Raw genomic sequence first — 26,790 nt, 5'->3', positions numbered from 1 at the left:
AGTCCATATAACCCCAGTATGCATAGTCCTTGTTTTTACCATACCCCAATGTCTTTTGTCCCTAGGCTCCTTAACCATCGTTTTCCATCCCTGTGTCAGGACAGCCACCACAGCCCTTCCTTCTGGGGCCCAACCCGGCTCTTCCCAGTGAGAACTCCGACAGCCTCTTTGCTGGGAGCATCCGTGCTGTGGGAACATCCCTCACTCCCCTGGGACCTCAGACTGTTCCTTGGGGTTCAGGTCTCCAGCAGGGAGACATCAGCGAGAAAGCCCCTCCGCCGCTCCCACTTCTTTCAGCCCTCTCTGGCCCTTGGCTCCACCCAACTGGCTCTAAGCCAGAGAGAGATCTCCCACGGCTGCTGCCGCCGCCAACTTTGGCCTTCTCCAGCCCTGGCTCGGGGACACCAGCCAGCAAACTCCTTTTGCTTCTCTCCTGCCTTCAGTCCTCTCCCAGGAACCACCTTCTCTCTCTGGCCATGCTCATCTCCTGTTTTTCTGCCTGACTCCTCACTGACCTTCTGTAGCCCCCCTGGTTTTGCTCATCCTTCATAATTGGCCTAACTGGGAGCATCGGGCGTGAAACAGGAAAGCTGAGACCTGTTTAGCCAGCTACTCTGTTGTCTGCCCATGAAAACCAAAATGATTTTAAAACAAAGAATTATCTAATTTAACTCACTCTTCTAGGATTCCCATTGCCACCTCTCTTACTTCTGGCCATCTCAGACCTTCAGCTCTCTGAGACATGGACTGTCTTTATCTTTATCTTGTGCAGCATGGAACACATCATCAGGGTCAAACAAAAAAGCAAACAATTTTGGCCTACTGTCTCGCCAGTCCAGGATATCAATGTCAGTAATCAGAGAGAGACTGCCATAGGAAAGGTGACAGATGGGCTATATCAAGGCAAGGCTCAGACACTGATCCAGTTGAGAGCATGACGAATACCCAGAGAATGAGTGACTAGCCTGTGAGAACACAGACCCACATAGGCTATGGCTGCACTATGAGCTAGGGGTACGATGCTCCTACTACCGTAATGCAGAAGCATGGGCCGTAGTGGCGGAGGCATGGCTGAACCGGTTGATATATGCTTGGTACTGCTAGGCTGGCCTCTGCTGCTGCTACCTGTGCTAGCGTGACAATGTGACGGCGTCCCTCTGCCCGCACCGCTTCCAGCAGCCCCCATTGGCCTGGAGCAGCGAACCACGGTCAGTGGGAGCTGTGATTGGCCGAACCTGCGGACGCGGCAGGTAAACAAACCGGCCCAGGCCGTCAGGGGCTTTCCCTGAACAAGCGGCGTCCCAAGTTTGGGAAATACTGCATTAAGATAATAAACTTTTCAGGGCAAGGGCTTGCTTCTGTCTGTACATTGCTTAGAACAACGTGGTCCTGATTATAGCTCGTCAACTGGAAGAGAAACACTCATGCCCATTACCAGTGCCCTTGTACCAGGGTCCTCTGGCTCCTGCCTCTGTTCTGGTCCACAAACTGCTCAGAGACCTTCATGCTGGTCAGACACCTTGTGTAGTTTATTTACAATATTGGTACCCACCAACTTCATACTCTATATAGTTCTGCTCCAACAGTCTTAGGGAGTCCCCAGCTCCTGAAACAAGCAGGGAAGATCAATCTCTCTCCTCCCCCTGCTACCTGCTTTTCCACCCCCTTTTAGTGACTCTTTTGCCTAGTAGTAGCCTTTGTCTAATGGCTTAATTAGCCTTCCAGCTTTCCTCCACCCACAAATTAGGCACAGCTTTGTTTAATCAGCTCCATACTGTATGGATTGGCACTGCTGTGACCAGAGGGCTGGCTCCTGTGTTCTTGCCCAGCACTCTGTCACAGCTCTACATTGAATTTTTTTAACTTCCCTGGCCCAAATGTAGGAGCAGGATTTTATATTTCTACTATAAGAATTAATGTATGATTTGATCATCCTGCCAGCCACCCTTTTTGAATAGCAGAAAGGAATGACCCTCTGGGACATTGGTAGAAACGCATCTAACAGACTGCCAGTGTCTTACTGATGTTAAGGCAGGGACAGACCAGAACAATCCTTATGACTGATTATGGTCACCCTTTTGTTTTAGGAGAAGTTATAATGTCTACTATGGTTTCCTATATGTATTATAAATTAGGCACTCTAGTTAAATATACATTTTTTTGTTTTAAAGTTTAGTAAGTAAGAGATAGGATCTTGTATTGTGTCTATGTTCATGAGATTAAATGAATGTTGAAGGCCCTGGCCACAATGTGAACTGTTTTGATTACACGATTTAGTAAGGTTTAATTTACAATGCCTTTCTTGCTCAACATAAAAACTGCTGTATACCTTTGAAGGTCTCTGTAAAAGACTGTTTGTGTGAATGAGGAATGTATGCATCAGAAAAGATAAGGTGTGAAGGCCATTGTTACAGTCAGATGGTCAAGGAAGAAGGAGTGAAGAGACTTAATGACATCAGAGAACCATCAACGTGCATCCATAATGAAGGAAGGGCAGATTGACGATCCTGAGGTGGAGGCTGGCACCCCTAAAGGCAGAACAATTGATTAAACTGAAACCAGGACAAGATGACCCTCTTAGAGGTGTTTTGGAATGTTAACATCAAAATATAACACCAATTAAGGAATAAATGGTCACAAACTGACACAGCGAAATCCATAGACTTCAATAGAGAAAAAAGACTAGAAGAACAGGGTGCTTGGCCATGGGACTTTGGGTTCATCTTGCCACAATTCCAGGAGCATGGGATCGCGACTGACAGAGCCCGGCTCCCCTCTGGGACCAATCTGGCTGGCCACTAGATTGATCCAGACTCTGGACTGGTAACTATAAACATCAACTGGCAGGAGTGTGTGTGTGTGTGTGTATAACTGAAAAGCATATGCTAACTGCTGTATTCTCAATAAATGCAGCATATTGCCTTTTTCCGTGAAAAAGATCCCTTGTGCTTCTTATAAGCATAACACAAATTCCAAATCCCACTCTTATGAGGTAACAACTCCCAGATGAAAGAGGATGTGCAGGATGTATTCAAGCCACATCAGTCTAATTGACAAGACATCTACCAAAAATGTAGGGACAAATTCTACCTTCAGATTTACTTGGGCAGCTCCCATTGAAGTCAATGGTGTATATGCCTGGGTGCGAACCGGAGAACAAAATTTTCAATTCAACAGCTTCTGTTGACAAAGCCTTTGAAATTCTTTTCTACATTTAGGTGGATATAAATTAGCAAGTGGTGCCCATTTTTTATACCTTTATTACTGTCAATGGGCCAAAATCCAAACCTTTTATCTGATATTCTCTGGAATTTAGTGCTTCCGATAGAACCCAGAGCCACATTAACCTAGGTTTGTTATTTTTTAATGTCAATGTGCTCTATCCCATGGTGGTCTTTGCAGTAGAAGCAGGGGAAGGAGATGACTTGGGGGACAAGACATCTGTAATTGTGGCTTTCTTGTGCCTATACTCACAAGTTCATCTGGCACCATGGCCTTGCAGGTGGTGGTTATCCTTCTTAGGGTAGGATTTCAACACTTTCATGAGCAAACCAACTTATCACATCATCCTTCTAATGCAATGGAGGGAAAGCTGATTATTATTTATCATTGGTTCCTATGGTGTTGCCAACCAAGGACAGGGCTCCATTGTTTTAGGCACTGTACAAACACAGGGTAGCAGACCCTCTCTGTTGTGAAGAGCTTACAAACTAAAGAGATGAGAAGACACAGGGTGTGGTACAAAGCAGGACAAACAAAGTAGTAGCAGCAAACATCATGTTAGTTCCACAATTCGTTTTAGTTGAGGGGATAAGCTAAATAAAAATGGGAGAATGGACAAGGCAAAAGAAAAGAGAGGCAGGAGTGGAGTGAAGAGACTGGGGTATGGGGATGGAGCAAACAGCCCATCAGCACAAGGCTGAGAAAGTCCAGTCAGAACTGTAGAAAGTTCTTTAAATGTCCAGAAGTTATGCCTTTGGCTGTTTGTGCTCTTACCAGCTAACGTCTCTGGCTGGCTCCTCTCTGCAATTTTCCCCAAAGGCTATGTGTTACCCGCAAGCCCACAAACTGACGTCTCCTTGTTCTTTTTTGCTCTTCCCTTATCAGCCATGGCCCTTGGCAGTACACCTTAATAAGAGAGGTTTCAGATTAGCAGCCATGTTAGTCTGTATTCGCAAAAAGAAAAGGAGTACTTGTGGCACCTTAGAGACTAACAAATTTATTTGAGCATAAGCTTTCGTGAGCTACAGCTGTAGCTCACGAAAGCTTATGCTCAAATAAATTTGTTAGTCTCTAAGGTGCCACAAGTACTCCTTAATAAGAGAGGACATCTCTCTGTTCATGCCCTATCTGGCTGAGACCATGAGGGGAAAATGAAGTGTCTCAAGGTTGTGGAATTCTCATTTCTTTTGGGGCATTGTGCGTGAAATTATCTGATACAAGAACAGTCTAGAGAACTGGTTGACATTTTTTGGCCAAAACGTTTTCCTGCCCAAAAGTTGGATTTTATTGAAAATTAAATTTTTCATGGGAAAACTTTTTTGATACATTTTTTTAAAAATTCAACAGAAAATTTCAAAACAAAATCACTTTTATTTTGAACTGAAATTTGTTTCAGTTTTGAACATTGAAACATTTTTAAAGTTTGGATTTGATTCTCCCCCCCCTTTCCCTTTGCCACATGCAAGAAGATGAATGTCGAGGGTTGGATGGTTGGTTTCCTTTTTCTACACTGTAACTAACTTTTTCAAAGTTGAGGAAGCTTGTAAGTGGCAAAAGGATAAATAAAACATTGTTATTTTGTGTGCAAAGTTGAGGCAGGTTTGAAAATTAGAATGTCAATATAACAGATTTTCATTTTTCCTCTTGCTATTCTGAAGCTTTATCAAAGTTGAGAAAGTTTGAAAAGGCATAGGAAGAAAGGCAGGCAGACGGAAAAATGAAAGTGTAAAATCAAAACAAAAACAAACAAACTTCATTCTATTGCAATCAGTGTCAAAAAGGAATAAGGGGAGAAGGGAAACATAAAATTAAAATCCAAACATTTATGAAATTTCAAAACTTTCTGTTTTGAGAAAAAGTGGAAAACATTTTTTACAAGGCTTTCCTGGAAAGTATTTGGCTTTCATAAAAGGCCAATTTTAATTGACAAGAAGTTTTGAACAAAAAATCACGACCATCTCTTCGCTTGCTCTCTCATATATGACACATACACACATCAGTGAACTACAAACTGATAATGCTGTTGGAAATGACTCGGCAAAACTGCATAACAGTTAAGGACAGGAAGTAGAAAAATATTTGTATTGGAATTCCAAGGGAATTCTAGATATAATGTAATTACTGTGCCCAGTATATTAATCCATTTGACTTATCAGAAAGAACAAATTGTAATGACTACAGTCTGCAGCTGTCTCCTAGGGTACCAATATAATATGAGAATTACACACTAACAAGGTCAGAAAGCCAATAGATTTTAGAAATGTGTGTTGTACTTTCTTCTATATTGTGCAATTGATTTACTGACAGTCTTGCCCACAGCAAGACTTCTTGTAAAGCTCCCATGATTAGCCTTTGCAGCAATAGAGTGCTCAGTGTTGCTTCACTTTCTATAACGTCCTCTTGTGTCAAAGAGCTTGCCTGATTAGTGACTGGATTTTTGTCTTCTGCTGTATTCTAGGCCCCTACATTTTTATAAATAGAAAAATGGCATGTTTTTCACACAAAAAACTCTGCTGCATGACTATCAATGAAAATATAAATCATCATATTTTCATCCTATTTGGAAAACCTAATCTAATAATTGAGGCCCTCTCATACACATGATTTACCTCCATCCTTATCGTGACACCTACTTATATAGATACATACGCACACACTTTATTTACCTCCTGTTGTGATGGTGATTTCATAGGAAGTTGGGTGTCATGAAATTTTCTAGAGTTTTTTTTTACCACAGTGGCCTCCATTATGCAAAAACTTAAGTATGAATAACTCATAAGTATATTTGGAACAAATTAGTGCTCTAAAATAAAATCAACTTGATTTTCAGATCATGATTCATGAACAATTACAATAAATAGTTTCCTTCCTGAGACTGAGATATGCACCAGTTTCCAGTCACACAAGCAAAGAAAGTGCTTCAAATAAGCATTTAAAAATATGTTTGGAAAGGACTCTAGCAAAAGCTTTGTCACACAAATTGAATGTGAGGGGGCGGTCAGTCCCCACACTGAATCAGGACAAGAAGGAGTTGATGGTCTGTCCTGCAGACAGAAGCTGAAGTCAGCCCTGTCCTGCTACACTCCACCCAGCCCTTCCCTTCAACATCTGTCATAATATCAAGTCCAAAAAGAGGCCCTTTCAGCCTGAGGGAATTAAAAGGGGTAAGCAGAGCTCCTACGTGGGTTGACCTGACAGTAGGATATTGGATCTGAGAGACCTAGGAAGTGAACTGAGCAGCCTTGAGCTGAAAGCCCTATGAGCAACCAAGCCCAGAGTGAAGTCTCAGACTGGAGGGGAGGTGTGTTAAGTTGTCTTACAGACCATTTGTTTGTTAATAACATAAGCCCTCCCCCCAAGGGAATAATGTTGATCCTACTCAAGCCATATAGATTGCTCATGCTGAAGGGACTCATCTCTTCCAGGAATGAGACAAATATGGCATAACTCAAGTGAGTCAATAAATACACACATGTATGTACACAGAGAGAGAGAGAGAAAACACACCTATCCTCTTGGCAGCAATGTTCCCTTTTCTAAAATTACCCTAAATAAAGGAAAAGTGTGACAAGGAGATACTGATATCAAGGGTAAGGAGAAGTGTCCACTGAAAAACAGCACGGTACTAGGACAGAAGCTCTGCCTCTAATCCCTGGTTTCAGGACCCCAGGCAGCAGTTCCAGTAATAGAGTGGACTGGAACTCCCTTCTTCGCTTAGTAAAGTCCATCTGGCCATATCTGTAAACCTAAGGAACAAATTAATGCTCCAAATTTATTTACCAGCAGTACAAAGACTTCCTGCAGGACTGTACTACCACAGTAGAGGATGTCAGGTGAGCCTTCTTTCTTCTGCAGTCACAGGTACAAAGTCATATCTGGCATAGCTATTCTGTATGGATTCAGCGAGTTTAAGGCCAGAAGAGATCATTAGCTCATTCAGTCTGATCCCCTATATAAAACACAGGACATAGAATTTCATCAAATTTGGGTTTGACTCAACCATATCTTTCAGAAAGACATCAAGTCTTGATTTGAAGACTTCAGGAGATGGAGAATCCACTCCTTCCCTTGATAGTTTGTTCTAATGGTTAATCACTCTCACTGTTAAAAGCTTGTTCTTTTATTTCTAATTTAAAGTTGTCTGGCTTTAAGAAGAAGCAATGGCTGGAAGTTATGTCTTTTTCCACAGACTAAAGAGCTCTTCAGTATATGCTATTTTCTCCCTGTGAAGGTACTTATACATTGTAATCAAGTCATCTCTCAATCTCCTTTCTGATAAACTAAACAGATTGAGCTCCCCCAGTCTCTCTGTAAGCCATTTTCTCTAGTTCTTGAATTATTTGAGTCTCTTTTATGCCTCCTCCCCAATTTTTCAACATCCCTTTAAAAATGTGGACAGCAGACTTATACACAGTATTCCACTATCCGACTCACCATTGTCGTATATAGAGGTAAAATCACCTACCTACTGTTACTCACAATTTCCCTGTTTATACATCCAAGGATTGCATTAGTCCTTTTAACACAGTATCATACAGAGTCACTGCTTTTCAGGATACAGTCCTCCATTCTGTTGGCATGACCTACATTCTTTGTTTCCAGATGTATGATTTTGCATTTAGCTGTATTTAAACACCCCAATTTACCCAGAGATCCAGATTGCTCTGTAAAATTGCTCAGTCCTCATCATTATTTACCACTCTGCCAATCTTTAGGTTATCCATAAATCTTATCAACTGTTCTTTCTATATTTGCTTCCAAACATTTGAGAAAAATACTGAATAGTCGAGTCTAGTACCAACTAGACAGCACAGAACCTCAGCAGAAACATCCTCACTTAGTGATGATTCCCCATCGACAACCAGGCTTTGAAATGTCAGCTAGCCAGTTATGAATCAACTGAAAGTGCTTTATTGATACTGTATAGTGCTAATATTTTAATCAGAGTATTGTGTGGTACTAAGTCAAATGCCTTACAAAAGTTTAAGTATATTATATCTATGCAGTTATCTTTAATTGACCTTGTATCAAAACATGAAATCAGGTTTATTTGACAAGAACTGTTTTCTGTGAAACCATCTTGACTGGCATCAATTATAGTCTCATCCTCTAATTCTTTATAAAGAATGAGTACCAGACAGCGCTCAGCCTACTTTGCAGAAAAGAACAATAAAATACCAGAGGATCTCCGCAAGGCAGAAAACTCTAAAGTATGCCAGCACTTTTCTTTTTGGAGATGCTAAAGTAGATCCAGAAGGGCTATTTGGTAACTGAAAAATGCCGAAGATAAGCTTCTGAGGTCATGAACTTCCAGCATAGTATTTGCAACTGACTGAGATTTTAAACAGACAATGTTCCAGGGCTAATTATCCTTCATCAAGTAGATTAGGCTAGAGATCAGCACCAAGAATATTATTAAAGTGATCAGGCTGTAGGAGTGATGTGTATATATAAGCAAAGTCTTCTGGTATGCTACAGAGCATCAGTGGATAATAAAATGTCACCAATTCAGCTACTAATGGGAAGACTAATCAACTCTAGCTTACTCAGCAATTAAGGACTATTCAAGACTCATAGTTCAGAAGGAATAATACTGTGTAAAGAAAAACAAAAAAATCAGTTTTGATAAAAATATCATGCCGTCTTCCATCACTTGAATATGTCAATACAGTGATTTCATGACAACTGCAACACCTATGAATGGTGCTAATGAGACACCATCGAAAGAAAAACTGATCCAAAAATCTGACCAAGATATCAGAGAAACACCTTGGTCCTGATTCTCCATTGCCTTGTGTCAAATATAAAGGGAAGGGTAACCACCTTTCTGTCCACAGTGCTATAAAATCCCTCCTGGCCAGAGGCAAAACCCTTTCACCTGTAAAGGGTTAAGAAGCTAAGATAACCTTGCTGGCACCTGACCAAAATGACCAATGAGGAGACAAGATACTTTCAAAGCTGGAGCGGGGCAGGGGGTGGGAACAAAGGGTCTGTGTGTGTGTGTGTAATGCTTTTGCCGAGAACAGATCAGGAATGTAGCTCACAACTCCTGTAAAAAGTTAGTAAGTAATCTAGTTAGAAATGTGTTAGATTTCTTTTGTTTAATGGCTGGTAAAATAGCTGTGCTGAATGGAATGTATATTCCCGATTTTGTGTCTTTTTGTAACTTAAGGTTTTGCCTAGAGGGATTCTCTATGTTTTGAATCTGATTACCCTGTAAGGTATTTACCATCCTGATTTTTACAGAGGTGATTCTTTTACTTTTTCTTTAATTAAAATTCTTCTTTTAAGATTCTGATTGCTTTTTCATTGTTCTTAAGATACAAGGGTTTGGGTCTGTGTTCACCTGTAGAAATTGGTGAGGATTTTTATCAAGCCTTCCCCAGGAAAAGGGCTGCAGGGCTTGGGGGGATATTTCTGGAGGGAAGACGTCTCCAAGTGGGCTCTTTCCCTGTTCTTTGTTTAACATGCTTGGTGGTGGCAGCATAGGGTTCAAGGACAAGACAAAGTTTGTACCTTGAGGAAGTTTTTAACCTAAGCTGGTAAGAATAAGCTTAGGGGGTCTTTCATGCAGGTCCCCACATCTGTACCCTAGAGTTCAGAGTGCGGAAGGAACCTTGACACCTTGTACTTTGAGGAGCCTTTTACACCTGTGAAGAGTGAGCACAAAGTGGGTGCAAAATGGCATTTCTGAAAGGTACAGGCAATGGAAAATCTTAGAATTCACATCCTGAGGCTGCAGGTACAAATGCTGATGACAATTAGCCTGTAGAATTTTTGCCATCGTTGGAAAGAGAAATGAGACTTTAAAGCCCATTTCTATAAAGAATGTACTTTAGGATTCAATCAAGAAGTTAACAAATTCTTGTCACTCAGGCCAATATTTTCTAAAGTTTATACTTAGGTACCAAAATCAAAATTGCTGATCACTTAGCAGCTCCTATTGCCTTCAGTATATTTATACTTCTGCTTGGGTAGCTAGGATTCTCCTTGGGGAAAGGAATTTCTCTGAGATATACATTTATCTCCTTGTCTTCAATCTCTGCTCATTACCCCAAGGTAAATCTAGGTCATGTCACCACATGGCTTCAGGACCTATTGCAACAGCCACCAGAACTGGTGAGCTCTTTTCCCATTTTGATCCACTTTAACCACTGGCTATAACTTCGCTAACAGCTTCCACTTCCTCTTTATCCTCTTTGCTAAAACCCTAGTATCTGCTTTGGCATTTTCTTGCCTGGATTGCTATAGCCTTTTTCTTTCCAACCTCCCTGCTTTCTCCACCCTCCTTTCTTTAATCCATCCCAAATGCTGTCTAATTTAAAATGATTTATAATGAGTCAAATGGCACATGTACCATGAATTTTCAGTATGTAGTCAGTATTCCAAAATCTGTATAAAAGGTAATTTTGCAAGATAATAGAACAAAGGAGGAAACGAAAAAGGTGTAAAAGCCTTTTCATGCTTGACAAAATCCATACATCACACTGTCATTTTTTCTTCGCTCAAGAGCTTTGCACAAAAGAATGTTGCGTTCACCCAATAAGACTCAGACTTTATTTCAGCTAATTTTTATTTCTTTCACATCAGCCACCGTTTATACAATAGTGCATCTAGAAAACAAGAGATTTATAATATCAAAAAAAAACTTCATCTAATTTTATCCTGCCATACGCAGATGTTTGCATTATTCAGACTCAAACTGAGATACGAGTAGTATCTAAAGGCATCCAGCTAATCTTGTTATAAATCACAATCACACCGAAAGAAAATGAAAAATATATACATCTTGTGTGAAAACCTGGCCCCGCTGAAGCCAAGAAGAGTTTGGCCCTAATGACTTCAGTGGGACCAGAATTTCAATCATTCCTAATTTATTGCTGTTAACTGTTTTAAGTTACTCACACCTTATATATTTGTGCATTAACATTAGTTAGTGTAACATTTCAAATTATACATGTAAAATTTGTAAAGGTGCCTTAGTGATTTAGGAACCCAAGTCCCATTTCCAAAGTGACTTCGGTACTTAGAAACCTAGATCTCAGTAAAAGTCAATGGGATTTAGACCCCAAGGGCCAGATTTTAAAGATATTTAGATGGCTAAATATACAGACAGGCACCTACTGAGATTTTTAAAAACACCTAACCAGGTTAGGCACCTAACTCCCATTGAAATCAATGTTGTCTGAGGTGTTGTTGAAGCTGTGTTGGTCCCAGGATATTAGCGAGAGAGGGTGGGTGAGGTAATATCTTTTATTGGACCAACTTCTTAGTGGTCCAGTAAAAGATATTCCCTCACCCACCTCTCTCCGTTGAAATCAGTGGAGGTGTGCCACCTACCCTGCATAGGCACAGGCCTAAATTAAAGAATTTTGGGGCCCTGCGCAGTGCGGAAATTGATCCCCTAACCACAACCTTCCATAAACTAGCAAAGAGCCCCTGCCCCAAGCCCTACCCTACACAGAGACCCTCAAATGCCTTCCCCACCCCACATTTACCCCAAAAACCCTCCACATGCCCCCACCTATCCTTACACCCCCTCCTCACACCAGCAGCCCTGACATACATCCCACTCACCGCAGCCCCCAACACCTCAGCCCCACCAGCCACAGCCCCAATTCTCTTCCACAGACCCTGTAACTCACCCCCAGCATCTCCCACTTCCCCCCAACCACAAAATCCACAGATGCCCACCACTCACCCCACAGCCCACCAACTCATCCCCAGCCCCTGATCCACTGCCACTGGGACTTTCCTGGCCTCTCAAAGTGACCTACCCTTCTCAGCAGTCTGTTCCTGTCCAGGGCCAGGGAGGCTCCTGCTGCTCCCAGATGCCCAGCTCCGCTCCCTGTACACTCACATGGCCCTGGGCCTCTCAGGTTTGGCCTTGCTGCCCTTCCACCATGATGCAGGAGTAGTGTGTTACAACTTGGCACATGGAGTCACAGCATCAATCAGATTTATTTTGTTTTTCCCCCATCACTGCCTCCCTGGCCCAAGACAGGGGCTCTCTGCAAGTGCACAGAGTGCAGATGGTGTAGGATAAATATGAAATTAAAGAATTAAGATTAGCTTTAATTTGGTTAAGGAAATATGTGTGTTGTAAAGAAAGGCCCTGGCTAGCAAGTAGAAGGAAAGTCTTCAAAATAATGAGTTATAAGGCCAGAAGGAATGAAGTAGGGAGGATGCCTGGTGTGATGAAGTGGGGATTTTCCCTTGTTATGTTGTATATAAGTCTTACTGTTGAGCCTATGTGAGTTTTACTGTTTTGCATGAATTTTGTATGTGCCTCAGTTTCCCTTTGTGCTGCACCAATACCTTGGTGGTAGGAATAGGGGTGTGTGACTTTGGCTGAGACCTCTAGGGCAGGTGAGGCTGCTCCAGTTGTCTGCATGTATGCTATAACCAGTGCCCTTCGTAACCCGAGACCGAGGAGGGGGATGCAACCAGGTGACTCTTTGCCCAGGAAGCGAGACAAAGACAAGGAGGAGCAGCAACGGGGCGTGTATGTATGTACGTATGTGTGTGGGGGAATGTCAGAGGTCGGGTTGCTGGAAGCTGGGAGTCTGCTTGGGAGGGACTGGAAGAGGGTGAGTCCAGGGCTTCTGGCCCAGGACTCCCCAAGATGGACTTGGCTGAAAGTCACTGATTTCTGTGCTAACAAGTTCTGTCCTATGTTGTGTTCCTGTCAACTAATAAACCTTCTGTTTTACCAGCTGTCTGAGAGTCACATCTGACTGTGGAGTTGGGGTGCAGGGCCCTCTGGCTTCCCCAGGAGCCCCGCCCGGCTGGACTCACTGCAGGAAGTGCACAGTATGGAAGGGGATGTTGAATGCTCAGAGGTCAGACCCAGGAAGGTTGAAGCTGTGTAAGCTTCTTGCCCTGGTGACAGTATGCTCAGAGCGAGAGGGCATGCTCCCCCAGAGTCCTGACTGGCTTCATAAGGAGTAGTTCCAGAGCATCGCCCGGTGTCTCCATGACACCTGGTTCAAAGAATAACTATTGAAATAAGGACAGGTTTCAGAGTAACAGCCGTGTTAGCCTTGATTATCATACACATTGTAAGGAGAGTGGTCACTTTAGATAAGCTATTACCAGCAGGAGAGTGGGTTTGTGTGTGTGTGTTGGGGGGGAGGGAGGGGGCGAGAAAACCTGGATTTGTGCTGGAAATGGCCCAACTTGATTATCATACACATTGTAAGGAGAGTGATCACTTTAGATAAGCTATTACCAGCAGGAGAGTGGGGTGGGAGGAGATATTTTTTCATGCTTTGTGTGTATATAAAAAGATCTTCTACACTTTCCACAGTATGCATCTGATGAAGTGAGCTGTAGCTCACGAAAGCTTATGCTCAAATAAATTGGTTAGTCTCTAAGGTGCCACAAGTACTCCTTTTCTTATTGAAATAAGGGGAAGTTTCTAACAAGGAGACGTCTGACCAATAGGGGTGACTGCAGATGGTTTGAAATAAGACAAAACCAATCTGTCTTAAAAGGAGACAACACGAGCCAGCTCACCCCATATACCAGTGTTATCTTAAAAGTAAAGCCTAAATAAACCCAGGTGTAATGGAAAAACTGCTGGTCATACAGAGAAGAGGCCTTGAGGGAAAAGGAGGTTGTAAATCTTATCTGGATTAAGTAAGGCTGAATTGTCTCAAATTGTTTTTTAGCTGAAGTCAGTAATTGGCAATGACACAATTTGTTTGTTAAAGGTATAAAAAGAGTTATGAATCTGAGGGTTCTTTGTCAGACCCTACCTGATCATGCTGGAGCACACCAGGATAAGATGGTTTTCCCTAGGTCTGGCCTATTTGTAAGTATATTGATCACATGCTTATGAATACTTCATTATTATATTGGGTGTAGTGAGAGCTTATTTTTAGGCTATCGGGCATGTTTAGAGCAATTGTATAAAATACCATTTGGCCTGTGGACTAAATATAGGAATTTATGGTTAAATTAGTGTCTGGTGGACTCATATTAATATTAATAATTCTAACACTTGAGTTAATATGGGCCTGTTTAGCCACTTTTGAAAATCCCATTAGGTGCTTCTCTACATCTTTAGACACCTAAATACTTTTGAAAATCTGTTCCTGAAATGCCTAAGTCACTTCTATAATAGGACTTAGGCTCCTAAATCACTTTGATGCATTTGAAAAGGTTACCTCAAACCTAATTTTGGGTACTAAAACAAATGTTATGTCTGCATCCAGTGTATAATTTTTTTCAGAAAAAAAAATTAAAGAAAATTTAATAGAAAGAGTCACTATTTAAAAATTAATAAGTAGCTTGTAAGTCATGTTGAACTAAATTGTTTCATCAGACCTCCATTGCCTTCCAGCTACGGGGCTGGTCAAATTCCTGTGAGGAATTCAAGTGTTATGTTGAAATGTTTATGAACTGGTGAGAGCTTTCAAGATGACCACTATCACATCCTATAGTACAGTCTCCAGGAATGAACAGAGTGCAAGGAAGAACTACATCCAATGTGGAATAACATGGCAGCATTGGCTGTGCAGGATGTTATTCCTGAGAAATTGCTACCAGTTTAAACCATGGCATCTATTGGAAGGATGTAAAAAGACTAGCCCCATCCCCCTTCAGCCAGTACCTTGAAAGAATGCAAAGTAAGTGAAGGAGACCAGCAGACAGCTGAATGGATCACACATGGGTTGAACACCAGCCACTCATGAACTATAGCCTCAAACCTAAACCTGAATTTCAAGGGAGCTCAGATTTGAATTCACAGATCCAGACAAACCACTGGTTTCAGAGTAGTAGCTGTGTTAGTCTGTATCCGCAAAAAGAAAAGGAGTACTTGTGGCACAGTACAGCTGTAGCTCACAAAAGCTTATGCTCAGATAAATTTGTTAGTCCCTAAGGTGCCACAAATCCTCCTTTTCTTTAGACAAACCACTGTGGTTTTGTTCCAGATTAGATCCAAAAATCAAAGTGGGCCAATTTTCTGGGTGCAGTTCAGATGTGGTAGAAATCTGGCAAGAAGAAGGATTATTAAAGCTTTCCTCCTTTTTAAGATGAAGACTAGTGAGAAGAGCTCACCAGATTTCAGTGCTGTCAGATTGAACCCAGCCCCCAGCCTAATCTGGATATGGATCCCAACACTGCCTTGTCAGCCCATCACATACACAGGCAATAGAAACATGTGCACCCTCTGTCACTCTGACCAGCATCCTGTTTACTGTGTGCTCTGGAAAATTCCAGCTAGAAGAGTTCCTGCTGCATTTGCTTGTTGTTTTAAGTGATAGCCTCCAGTCATAGTACAGACAATTGTTCTCAGTAGTAGCACAAATTCAGCTTTACCTATCATAGATGGATATTATGTTATCTTCTAATCAAGTCTCTCTCTAGGTTTTTGCTGCCCTGAGGAAATCAGAAAATATAATTCCTCACTCAGCCCACGGTCATTTTACACTGACTGTCCTGAAACATTTGCTGTTCTACCAGAGGATCTTCCTTTTACTGTACCCACTATCCAAGGACTAGATATGTCTCCTCTACAGATGGATGGTGGTGGGACAATCTTTTTTCCCTCTCTAGTGAGGCTATACCTATAATTCCAAATTCAGTTCTGGGCACCTCAACAAAAGGTAAGCAGATCGGTGGCAATTAATCGGAGGGATTCTCGAACTGATTTAGGAGCTGGTTTTGAGGTATCAGAAATGAATAAAAGAACTATGTACAATTTGGGTAAAGGACAACTAACTAATGGAGTGGAACAAAATAAACATACAGTATTCACATATTTGAGTGGTGTAAATGCCAACAAGACAAAGGAACTTAGGTAGTTAAAAGTGGTTGTTACTAGGAATTTAAGGATAAAAATTGAATAAAGGACAATGTAGGCTGAATATTTGGTAAAACTGCCTGATAGTGAGATCCACTTAGATGGTGGAATAGCCTTTAAAGAGTAAGATATGGAAGTCCCATTTGAAAGTCTGGATAAAGCACCAGTAAAATACTGTATGCTAATATAAACAGCATTGTTTTGTAGAGAAATTGAACAGTCTTATTTTGGAAACGTTATGAAAACAGATGGAGCTTTGAGTCATTGCTGTTAACAAGGTGGCTGAGTTGAAGCAGGTATAACTGCTGAGGGTTGAAAACAGGGCCGCCTCCAGGCACCAGCTTTCCAAGCAGGTGCTTGGGGTGGCATTCAGAATGGGGTGGCAGTCGGTGTCCCACGGCGGCAATTTGGCGGCAGCTCCGCCGCTGAGGCGGCGGCAATTCGGTGGTGACTGCTTGGGGCGGCAAAATTGGTAGAGCCGCCCCCGGTTGAAAATAAACACAAACAGAAGGAAGGCTAGCAAAGCAGCACTGCACTGACTAGTTCAAAGATTCCAGGAGCATCACCAGAATTAAGGAGCTTGTACTGCAGCACCGAACAGCTTAGCAGATTCAACACAGTCCAGTGCAGCAGCTGGGCAATGTTCCCATTTCTGAATGAAGGCCAGGAATGTTACATAAGTATGAAGTGCAAGATGGAGGAGGAACTAGACATCTCAGATGGAAACCAGGGAAACCAAATCTGACATATCACAAATAGAGGCAACAACAAGAAGAAATAAATGTCAAAATCAGTGAATTTAAAGGGGTTCTCCCAGGTGCAGGGAGAGAAGAAGCAGAAATCCTTTGACTACACTTGCAGTTACTGCCCTTGCACTTGGTCAAGTGTTGTTCTCCTGCCTTACAACACAGTGAAAGAAGATCCAGGAACCATTTACGGTCCCTTGGAAGGAGATCCTGCCAGTAATAAGAGTGAACTGAGCAAAGGGAGGATCTCACTGTAAGCATGCAGATTTCGTAGCACTATTTGCCTCTGCCTGTCTCTTGAGCTCTAGCATTGCTAATTGAGAGGAATATTAATGCAATTGGGTTAACTAAACTTCAAAAACCAAAAGAAAACAAACTGTGACCCTAAGAAGAGCAAAAAAGAGGCAAAAAATCATCAATAAGGAACTAGACATATTTGTACCCCCTTTAAAAAATCCCCTGAAATTGTAACAATGAGAAGAAACAAATGAAAGCCTTCACAGCTCCGACTAGCAATTTAAAGATGATGCGAATATTCACTTCCAAATGACCACAATTCACGTACTCCTTCCTGGCAAACAGAGGAGGCTCAAGAGACATGCAGCACTCTCAAGGGCCTCAGAAGAAACAGACATTCCTCCTTAACCAGGAGGCCGAGGGACAAATTCAGACTTGGTGTAAAATAGGTGCAACTCCATTAAAGTCAGAGACAGTGATGTTGTCCATACTTATGCTAGGTATAAATTTACTCCAAGTGTTTGAAGAAGTTGGCCAACCAATGGGATTTCACAGTTAAGAAAATTTAACATATCTCATTCTATATTTTGTATTCTGAGGATGGGCTAAAAGAATGAGCCTTGGATGGTATTATTGACTTAGTGTCCCACCCCTCAAAAGAACAGTAAGATAGAAAAAAGGATACCAGAAAATATCCCTTTACCTGCATTTCTGGAATCAGACAGTGATGTGTTTGAAAGTGAGATAGCTGGTGACTCACTTGCATGATCAACACAAATGGCTCACTGAAGATCATATGATTAAACTGATTCCCCTCTGTTATGAAAACTTAAAAGGTTCAAATTAATTCAATCAGGAGAAATGTAATCACACATACCAACCGCAGAGCCTGTGATATATCATCAGAATTTGCAAGTGATTTAATTCCTCCTCTCAGAACTCTAATCATGTTTTTCATGTATTGGAACAGTCTGTCCTTCTAAACTCACTACAAATAGAAACTGATGAGTTAGTTCAACAAAATGAGTAGCCAGCCTACTTACTGTATATTTTGAAATCTAAGCTAATTATAGTAAAATTAAAAAAAGAAAAAGGTCAAAATTGAAATGAAGCGTTTTGATTGACCCAAACTTGTTTTGGACCATCAGTTTTCAAAAAATTTCAAGATTTTGACTTTTTCTCCCAATTCAGGATAGGAACCCTTTTAAAAATCTCCATCCCCCATCCGCTCCCCGGCCCCCAGGATGGGAAAATGGTTGCCCACCCAGCTCTAGCTGACACTGTGAATGCTCCCAACCTTCTGCTAAAATTTGTGATTTACTTCAGGGCAAGAATATACATTTACAGTCTACGGGTGAGATAAGATATTGGTCTTCTAAGTTAATAGTTCCACAGGAATCTGTTTATGTGACTGTCAAGATTTTGGAGGACTCTGAAAATCATTAAAAGTTGTTTGTATTTTATATGATCTGTGAATGATTTATGTAATAGGAATATGACAACTTGATTTGTTATGATAATAAAAACTACTGTTCCATCATTAAAATGGTTTTATGATGTAGGTGCCACTATCTAAACATGAGGTAGGAGCAAGTACAGCTTTTACCTTGTATAGCCATTAATGTAACTTGTGTATTACCAAAGGGTGCAGATCAACTTTGTGTGTGTGTTTTTCCTGATCTGTGTCACAGAATCATAGAAGATTAGGGTTGGAAGAGACCTCAGGAGGTCATCTAGTCCAATCCCCTGCTCAAAGCAGCACCAACCCCAACTAAATCATTCCAGCCAGGGCTTTGTCAAGCCAGGCCTTAAAAACCTCGAAGGATGGAAATTCCACCACCTCCCTAGGTAGCCCATTCCAGTGCTTCATCACCCTCCTTGTGAAATAGCTTTTCCTAATATCCAACCTAGACCTCCCCCGTTGCAACTTGAGACCATTGCTTCTTGTTCTGTCATCTGCCACCACTGAGAACAGCTGAGCTCCATCCTCTTTGGAACCCCCCTTCAGGTAGTTGAAGGCTGCTATCAAATCCCCCCTCACTCTTCTCTTCTGCAGACTAAATAAGCCCAGTTTCTTCAGCCTCTCCTCATAAGTCATGTGCCCCATGCCCTAACCATTTTTGTTGCCTTCCGCTGGATTACCTTCAATTTGTCCACATCCTTTTTTTAGTGGGGGCCCCAAAACTGGACACAATACTCCAGATGTGGCCTCACCAGTGCTGAATAGAGGGGAATAATCAATTCTCTCAATCCGCTGGCAATGCTCCTACTAATGTAGCCCAATATGCCATTAGCCTTCTTGGCAACAAGGACACACTGCTGACTCACATCCAGCTTCTCATCCACTGTAATCCTCTCATCCTTTTCTGCAGAACTGCTGCTTAGCCAATCAGTCCCCAGCCTGTAACAGTGCATGAGATTCTTCCGTCCTAAGTGCAGGACTCTGCACTTATCCTTGTTGAACCTTATCAGATTTCTTTTGGCCCAATCCTCCAATTTGTCTAGGTCACTCTGGACCCTATCCCTACCCTCCAGAGTATCTACTCTCCCCCGGCTTAGTGTCATCAATGATCTTGCTGAGGGTGCAATCCATCCAGATCATTAATGAAGATGTTGAACAAAACTGGCCCCAGGACTGACTTCGGAGAGACTCTACTTGATACCGGCTGCCAACTAGACATCAAGCTGTTGATCACTACCTGTTGAGGCTGATGAATTAGCCAGCTTTCTATCCACCTTATAGTCCATTCATCCAATCCATACTTTTTTAACTTGCTGGCAAGAATACTCTAGCAAAGCTTTTGATACAGTCTCCCAAAGTCAAGGTATATCACATCTACCACTTTTCCCCATATCCACAGAGCCTGTTATCTCATCATAGAAGGCAATCTGGTTGGCCAGGCATGACTTGCCCTTGGTAAATCCATCTTGACTGTTCCTGATCACCTTTCTCTCCTCCAAGTGCTTCAAACTGGATTCCTTGAGGACCTCCTCCATGATTTTTCTGTTCTGTCTCTCTATTTGATATTTTAATCCATTGTTGAGACTACATAGCTGTCAGTCACTGGTTGATAACAGCTGATGGGGGGGGGCATAATTTGTCATGCAAATTTAGTACATTTTATGTTAGACTCTTATAATAATGTGGCTAATTTAATGGTGGAAATCACCCAGCTGCTTGTTTCTATGGTATTTATTACCCTGTTTACCTAGTAAACTGGTGTATGAACACTTGTATTTAGAAGTGTTTTATAGTTGGATCAAACTATATATGGGATATGGCAGAGATATTTACCTTTATTTTTATGGTAAAATTATGTGGGTAATTATTATATTCCACCTGAAAAGGTTGCTTGTACCAGTGAGAAACTGATGTAAACTAGCCATCCCCAGAAACCTTAGTGGCTGCTTCTTCCCTTTTACAAAGCTTTTTCAGAGTCAGACACCTGATCCACTGCATACTGCTGAATGTTGAAATATTATTTTGGTAACCACATTTATAATTCCTCCCTGCGCTCCTCTCTAGGTATGGAGAGTACGCCAATTGCTGCACGCTTCAGGGGGCTAACACACGTATCTCTGTATTACAGGTTCTGCTTCTGCTTCGAGATGGAATGCATCCTCAGGAGTGCAATGCTGGAGCAGGGCCTGTGTTACTGTGAGAGGAAGAACCAGAACTGTGGATAGCAGTGGAGGTTCCTCGCACCTTTCCCACACTACCTGCCATGCGTGGGCCAGCCACAATAAGTAAAGTATGTTAGCAAAGATGCTCTTTTGTATGCATTTGTATTTTCTCCAGTTTCCCGCCAAGCCCAGGAAGTCTTGTTCCTGTGAGGAGGCCTGTGCTGGATCTGAAGGTGGAACACATTGTTGCCCCTTTGCTGAGCGGACACAGATTCCGAGGCACTGTAGGTGATTTGCCTGTTTTGAGCAGAAATTGCTGATACCTCATCAGGTATTAGTGTAATTTGTAGAGCTTGTTGGAATTTTTTCCCCCTCCTTGGAAAATTTGAAGCTGTCAGTGAAAAATCAACCCCCAAAAGTTTTCATCTGACAACCAGAAATGTTGATATATAAATGCTTCCACGGTGCTCATGGGAGTTGTAGTTCAGGTGCCTGATTCACCCGGGGTTCCCGAGCCAGACAATCTCTCATGGTGCCCCACAGCCTGGGACTCCCATGATGCACTGTGGTGGATCAACAAGAGGGGAGATCATGATGACTCATGGAGGATGTAAGCTGGCAGGTGAGCACCATTCGCCAAAACAATATTGTATCAAGGCACCTGTTCCTTGTACCCATTTTTCTTGCTGAATATTAGTAGGTGAATTGTTTCTTATATCTGATTCTCACCACCTCTTCTGCATTGAATTAGCAGTGTCCCCAGAGTAACCATTGTCTCTGAGGACCTGAGTGATCTCTGGAGAGAAAGGGAGTAACATAAGCTTGCAGCAGAGTGCGAATACTGGGTTTTCTAAAACCAGAAACTATTTGAAAGATACATACTGCGGCTGGGAACAAGGAAAAAAATTAAGGACAGGAAAAGGAAGGTAAGCAATAAGAGAAAAGCAGGCTCAGACTTCTCTAAAGATAGAAGCAAACCTGCAGCCATACTACAGGAGATGTGGAAGATAAGGCCTAGTCAGTTACCCCTCCCCCTAGACACTCTAATCCCAGACATATGCAGAGGAGGAATGCCCCCTTCACACATACATATGCAAACATAATCTGGGGGCTCCTGGACCCATGCAGCCCCATCCTTACCCCAGCCAAGTGAGCTCTGGGGGGAGGACTCCAGGGCAGAGCCAGTTTGGGATGATTCAGAGACATAGCCAGCAGGACCAGACACAGAAACAGCTGCAGCAGGGCCCTTTAGTCTCGGATGATGTCATCTGAGTTCTTTTTCACTCAGCATTTTTTCCTGTCCACTGACTAGCTGTTTGTTCCAACCTTCCCCATTCCCAGTCTCTTCGCCTCAGCATAACTCTCACTGCCCTCCATGCTCTGTTTTCTTTTCTTCCTTCCCCACTTACCAACCTCCCTTCAATATCCCCTCTACCTTTACCTTCCTTTTGTCCTGCCATTCAGCTAATGCCCACCCAACAAACCCCCACTCAAATAACCAACCTAAACGACAAACAAAAAATATGGTGGAATTAACAATGTTTGCAAAGCATCATATTAATAGATTTCAAATCCAGAAAGGACCATTGTAATCTAGTCTGACCTCCTGTATAATACAGACCGTAGAACTTCCCCCAAATAATTAATATAGCATATCTTTAAGAAAAACTTCAAATCTTGATTTAAAATTTGCCAGTGATGGAGAATTCACCATGACCTTTGGTAAATTGTTCCAAAGGTTAATTTACTCTCAGTGTTAAAAATGTATGCCCTATTTCCGGTCTGAATTGTCTAGCTTCAACATCCAGACATTGGATCATGTTATACTTTTCTCTGCTAGATTGAACAGCCCATTATTAAATATTTGTTCCCCATTTAAGTATTTATAGACTAATCAAGTCACCCCTTAACCTGCTCTTTGTTAAGATAAATAGATTGAGCTCCTTGAATCTATCACTATAAGGCATGTTTTTGAATCCTTTAATCATTATCATGGCTCTTCTATGAACCCTCTCCAATTTATCAACAACCTTCTGGAACTGTGGCCACCAGAACTGGACACAGTGTTCTAGGAGCAGTTGCACCAATGCCAAATAGAGGAGGTAAAAATAACCTTTACTCCTTGTGATGCATGGCTAGAAAGGATTAAACAACTTGCAGCCTGAATGACCCCAAGCCCACCTTTAAAGTCAGGTTAGAAAGATATGCGAATTATAATTAGGGCCATTCATGCTAAATAGGCTAGAACTTTGAAATGCAAACCTATATTGTTAGAAGTAATACTAATTGTGATCATTTCTGATGCTACCTGTAAACAGACAGTTCCTGTCTGTCGCTACAACTATTGATTCAGAGATTAAAAGGGAATATTAACATCTGGATGAATCTTGGGTAAAATAATGTCATTATCTATATGTCTTTGAAGTTTGTAATAGACTGCCTAATGGATAAATTGTCCTGTGTTAATTCATGTAACTAATTACTGGTGGTGTTTAGAAAGCAAAAGGTTACATCAAAAGCCTATTGTTTAACCAGGACTGTGTGGCCAAGTGGATGCTAGAACACTGTATAAAAAAACCCTTGGGTCCTGATTCTGTCATCTCAGATCTACTTAGGCTTCATCAGGGGAGTTTGAGTCACAAGACTGAGGTCCCGGTTATGTTGGGACACCCTGAATATGATATTTGGACATTGAACTATAAACTCTGAACTATTTCTGAAAGAACTCTTTGCAACTACAAAGCTGACCATCTCTGTTATGAATCTGTACCTAAATGAATGGAACTCATGTCTGTATGTACATTGATCTTTTAACCATACTCTCTCTTTTGTTTTTTAATAAATTTTAGTTTAGTTAATAAGAATTGGCTGTAGTGTGTATTTGGGTAAGATCTGAAACATTCATTAACCTGGGAGGTAGGGTGTCTGATCCTTTGGGATTGGTAGAACCTTTTCTATGATGAAATAAGATTTTCAGAAATCATCATATTTGATGTGGGTAGCTGGATGGAGACCTGAGGCTGGATCACTTTAAGGGAACTGTGTTGTTTGGACTTCTGAGCAACCAGTGAGGTAATAAAGAAGCTGTTAAATGCTGGCTTGATAAATCTAAGGCCTGGTTTACACTGGGGGGGGGGGCAAGCTAAGTCGGTCTAAGTTATGCAACTTCAGCTACAAAAATAGCGTAGCTGAAGTTGATGTACTTAGAGCTACTTACCGAGGTATCTTCACTGCGGTAGGTCAACTGCTGCTGCTCCCCTGTTGACTCCGCCTATGCTTTTCGCTCCGGTGGAGTACCAGAGTCAACGTGAGAGTGCTCGGTGTTCTATTTATCACGTCTTCACTAGACGCGATAAATCGACCCCCAGTGGATTGATTGCTCTGGAGGTAAGTGTAGACATGCCCTAAGTATTGGAATATCCACCAGCTTTTTGGGGTTTGGCTGCCCTATTCTTTGGAGTTCACCCTAATTGAGTGACCACAGTTGGTCCCCACGAGGATCCCGGTCACACACCTACTTGAGATTTCCTTGTTTATGCATCTCAGGATCATATTAGCTCTTTTGGCAACAGTGTCACTCACACAGAGCTCATGTTCAGCTGAGTATCCATCTGACCCTCAAATCTTTTTCAAAATCATTGATTTCTAGGATATATTCCCCTCCTGTAAGTAGGGCCTACATTGTTTGTTCTTAGATGTATACATTTACATTTAGCCCTATTAAAACACGTTGTTCATTTAAGCCCAGCTCACCAAGCAATCCAGATCTCTCAGTGAGCTTTCCTATTCATTATTTCTACTCCTCTGATTTTTGTGTTATCTGCAAGCCTTATCAGTGATGATTTGGTTTTCTTCCAGGTTATTAATTTAAAATGTTAACTAGCACAGGGCCAAGAACTGATCCCTGTAGGACACCCTTAGAAACACACTCATTTGATGATGATTCCCCATTTACAATTACATTTTGAGATGTATCACTAATCAGTTTTTAATCCATTTTATGTGTACCATGTTATTTTATATCTTTCTAGTTTTTAATGAAAATGTCATGTGGAAGTATGTCAGGTGCATTGCAGAAATCTAAGTATATTATTACATCAATACTATTACCTTTATCAACCAAACTTGTAATCTCATCAAAAAATATATATCAATTTAGCTTGACAGGATCTATTTTCCATAGACTCATTGAAAAACAAAAAAAACCCCATAAAATATTGTTCAATTTGTATATTGTCCCTTTGTCTGTCTTGTCTATTTGGACTGTAAGCGCCTCAGGGAAAATATGGTCCCTTACTCTAGGTTTATACGATGCCTAGTATAATGGGATCCCAATCCTGTTTAGGGCCCTTAGATGTTACCATAATACAAATAATAAATAATAAAGAAAGTGGACTACATATCCAAGATTGAGAGAGATATGCGGTGACGGGTTCCCCCTGGGGTGCCACCTGGAACTGGGGTACCACTGAGCCCTCTGACCCACCAGCCTGGCCTCCCTCTCACATGGTGCTGCTGTGACAAGTTGCAAAGCCCTCCAAACTTGCACTTTCACCAGCATTCACACAGGTAGGGACACACCCAGCTGCAGTCACATGCAGGCTCTCTAACCATCAGCCTCCCAGCCTAGGACCCCAGACCAGTACTGTCCTGTCCTGGTCAAATCTGGCTAGTACATGGGTTTAACATCTGGTCTGCCTCTCCCTCAATGTGAAGAGGATCATGCACACTTGTGATAACCGAGCTGAGATTTTTCCCCAGACACCTTAGTCAAGCACACACTGATTTGGATTAAAACATAAAATAAATTTATTAACTACAAAAGGATAGATTTTAAGTGATAAGTGATAGCAAACAGATCAAAACAGATTACGTAGTAAATAATAAACAAAACCGCAAACTGTGCTGAACATCCTAGATAGGTAGGATATGAATTAGCAGATTCTCACCATGACTGATAAACAGGCTGGCAGATTCTTAAGGCACAAGCTGCCTCAGCTTTGCAGCTTGGGTGTCCCAGGTTTTCATACACAGGCTAGAAATCCCTTTAGCCTGGGACCATCAATTCCCCCCTGTTCAGTCTTTATTCCTCAGGTGTTTCCAGGTGTGTTGTTGTAGGGAGAGTGAGGTCCCGCTCATGATGTCATTTCCCCCCTTTTATATCTTCTTCCCGCTTGCTGGAAAGCTCTTTTGCTGTGACCTGGGTCAAAGAGTTCCCATTGGGTAGTGCTCTCTGAGAGGTTTCTACACAGTTCCTGGGGTAATCCTTGTGCTTGTGTGCATTTCCTCAATAAACCATTAACATTGTTTGGCCTTTTTATTGTTGTGCCTGAAAGGCTGCTTGTGGGTGGTTTCAACCTCACAACATGTTTCAAGTAACACACACATACTAAACTTCATAACTTCCCATACGACAATAACACATAGAATCCAATGAGATATTAATGTCTAGCAGATCAAGACTTTTAGAATGATACCTCACAAGGCATACTTTGTACAAAACATATCCTAATTACATGACAGTGGTGAATATTGGAGTGCCAGGGTGTCACAGATGCATCCCTGGATGCCTCGGATGCTCCTTAATGTCAATTTAAGAGTAAGTTACAGAATAGGAAAGGCCCTAAAGGCCTTCCCTGGTTTTCATGTACTCCCACTGCACCTATGCAGTAATCTATTCGTTATATTGGACTTGATTCTCCACTCTGTTAAACTGGTTTTGAACTGATGTGACTCCACTGAAAGCAGTGGAGTTCTTCAAAAATCATGCAGTGTAAAGGAGGGAAGCTTCAGGACAATTATCAGAATGGGCTTTAACTGCAGGTTACCCCTGAAACACAAACATAAATACAATACGGCCTCTTATAATCTCATGAGTGGAACATTCAGATGATAGATTGGTAGGTAGGGCAGCCAATGAAATCCTATTCAGACACATTTCAGAGTAACAGCCGTGTTAGTCGGTATTCGCAAAAAGAAAAGGAGTACTTGTGGCACCTTAGAGACTAACCAATTTATTTGAGCATAAGCTTTCGTGAGCTACAGCTCACTTCATCGGATGCATACTGTGGAAACTGCAGAAGACAGTTTCCACAGTATGCATCCAATGAAGTGAGCTGTAGCTCATGAAAGCTTATGCTTAAATAAATT

The 26,790-nt window shown here is 41.8% G+C and overlaps 1 long non-coding RNA gene across 1 annotated transcript; it reads right to left on the bottom strand.

Annotated features, from left to right (window-relative positions):
* Window positions 1-4,132: 4,132 nt before the first annotated feature.
* LOC122464237 lies at window positions 4,133-26,711 on the bottom strand. The gene is made up of 2 exons (XR_006288179.1): window positions 26,638-26,711; window positions 4,133-4,202 (listed from the first exon to the last, which is right to left on the bottom strand). It is a non-coding gene; the product is annotated as an uncharacterized LOC122464237 (long non-coding RNA).
* Window positions 26,712-26,790: the final 79 nt, after the last annotated feature.

The sequence above is a fragment of the Chelonia mydas genome, chromosome 2 (genome assembly GCF_015237465.2).
Source record: "Chelonia mydas isolate rCheMyd1 chromosome 2, rCheMyd1.pri.v2, whole genome shotgun sequence".
Classification (NCBI taxonomy): domain Eukaryota; kingdom Metazoa; phylum Chordata; order Testudines; family Cheloniidae; genus Chelonia; species Chelonia mydas.
This window is presented reverse-complemented; position numbering and strand designations above follow the sequence as displayed.